Raw genomic sequence first — 2481 nt, 5'->3', positions numbered from 1 at the left:
GTGAGTAACACAGAACCTGTAGGTCCAGATGTATTACTGTTCTGTCCCTCTTTTTACACAAAGTCCCCAATACTGCCAACGGTGCCCTTCCTGAGTGATGGAAAACATGCTTATACCATGAGCATTAAATCTAAAACTCTTAATTTTCAGACATGTGAGTAAAAGATGCGTTTATAATAAATAAGATATTGGACAATCAAATACACATGTCAAAAAGAAACAGAAAAGCTGGATCCCTACCTCACAGCATACAGAACTATCCATTACTTACTGTGTGACTCTCAAGGAGAATGACAAATCAATGAACGTTAAAGATGATTACGCTAATTAAACCACCCGGCAACATTTTACATGGGCTATATAAAAAAGTATTATAAACTGAAAATGATTTTCTAGAGGAAGTATAAATTTTGCAATCACTTTAGAAACACTTTAAAACTCACCATCAGGTAGAGTCAGAAGTGTAAGCACCCGTTAGAACACAATAAAACTGCTGCACAGTTTCCGAGACTCTAAAGCCATGACAGGCAGCTAATGGGATTTTTACCTCTGACCGTGAGGTTAACAGTCCAACTCTTAATACATCTCAAAACCAGGGCTCCAAAATAAACTCTTATGTATCATATTAGATTGAAACATATATATATTTTTGAAATGAAGTAGGAAGCATACAACACCCCCAAAGTGAGTGCACTTTTGAATCCCAAGATAAACAATGTTTTTAAGGTAGCATTATTTGTATAACCTAATGCAGTTTGCTAGTTGGCCTATACAGTCTTTCTAGACATGGTCCCTTATCTCCTCCTAAATATTTACATAGGTTTGTCGCCCACCAATGTGAATGAAGCAAAGGAGCCCCGGTGGCATAGTGGTTACTGTTGGGCTGCTAACTGCAAGGTCAGCAGATGGAAACCACATTTCTCCTTGAAAGAGAGACGGCACTTTCTTCTCCCAAGAGCGGCACGGCTCCCTGCTCTGCTAGAGACACAGTCTTTGAAGCTCACGGGGGCAGTTCTGCCCTGTCGTACAAGCTCTCTACGAGTCACGTTAACTTGATAGCATGGAGTTTGGGTTTTTGGGTTTGAGAGGATTGGGCAGCTTGCCCAACAATACATTAGTACCTTTGTGGCTACGCAAATAAGATGTGTGAAAACCTAATGTGGGAATTAGTCACATTAGACATCATGTTAGGTTTCATTGAGCCATTTCAGAAACAGAAATTGGGATCTCACTACCGTCAAAAAAGAATAGCCAGGATCCTAGATTCTTCTTTTTTTTTTTTGCTTTTGGGGAAAATAGTTTTAATTGTTGTTCAGAAATATCCCCCAAGGGCTTCCAGGCATGATCTTGCACACATCAGGAGCGTCAGGCAATAATAGAGTGCAAGCCCACCAGCCAGTTTGCCTGCGGATTGCCTGGCAAGCACAATCTAGTCCTGGCTCCATCTCCAACGAGTCTGTCAGTTCCATCTATGTATTGTACAGTTCCCCCTGGGTATTATAGTTGTCCTTCAAGCTCTTCAATTCGAGGAAGTGCTTGGCACGTTTACTCTTCTGACTGGAGGGGAGGTATGTCACCTGGATGGTAGTTGGGGAGACTTCAGGAGATTGGGTAAGGTCTTTGGCTGCTGATGGGTGATGTCGCTGAGCTCCCACTTCGTGCTTTGACTGCAATGGCCAGCTCAGTCAGGGCCTCCTGAGAGCGCAGGTGCTCACTCTGGCCAAAGACCCCTGTCCCATAGTGGACTGCCTCATAGCCATGCAGCAGGGTATCAATGAGGGCCTTGCCGCACACCCTTGAAAGGAGTAGTAGTGCTCTGAAGATCGAGCAGGTAGGAATAGAAATTTTTGCCCATTAGGGAACGGGGATGGCGGCCTTCAGTGTGAAATGGGATCTCAGAGGCACGAATGGCGTCCAGAACTTTCATCTTGTACAGACAGTTGTAGCAATTTTTATTTCCCTGGGTTTCCAGCTGTGGCAGTCTGGCATCATCATCTGCAAGGAGTTGGGGTTCCTTCTTGCTATCCTGAACTCTGGATAGTAGATTATCTCTTCTTTCAGATACTTGGAGGCATTGTGTCCCACAGGCACATGAGGTCCCCTCCGAGAAAGTGCATGATTTGCCTCTTCACAAAAATAAATAGTAGTACAAACACCAGGTCCCATAGGCCATCACCAGCATGACATTCACCCTGGACAGCCAATCACTACTGGACACCATGGCCTTCCCACCCTACGCAGAGCTGGTCTGGTTTACCCCGTTGCCTTGACTCATCAGCCCGGGTTCCTCTGCGTTTCCTGGAGCTCCCCAGCCATTTCCTTATGGGGGAAGACTAAGCGAGACCGGGCCTGAAAACACGGCACCTTGTAGGGGGGGTGAGTAGGCATATCCTAGATTCTTGTATTAAAACTCTTCAATCCAAAAGACAAACAGCTGTGACACAAGAGAGAAAGCGATGGGGAGGAGCAGCAACAGAGACA

The 2481-nt window shown here is 44.9% G+C and overlaps 1 pseudogene; it reads right to left on the bottom strand.

Moving 5' to 3' along the window:
• LOC101660897 overlaps positions 1-2221 on the bottom strand; it is a 22905-nt pseudogene extending 20684 nt beyond the window's left edge.
• Positions 2222-2481: the final 260 nt, after the last annotated feature.

This window comes from Echinops telfairi, unplaced genomic scaffold (assembly GCF_000313985.2).
Source record: "Echinops telfairi isolate 266 unplaced genomic scaffold, ASM31398v2 ScPeMD7_7405;HRSCAF=8443, whole genome shotgun sequence".
Taxonomy (NCBI): Eukaryota; Metazoa; Chordata; class Mammalia; order Afrosoricida; family Tenrecidae; genus Echinops; species Echinops telfairi.
This window is presented reverse-complemented; position numbering and strand designations above follow the sequence as displayed.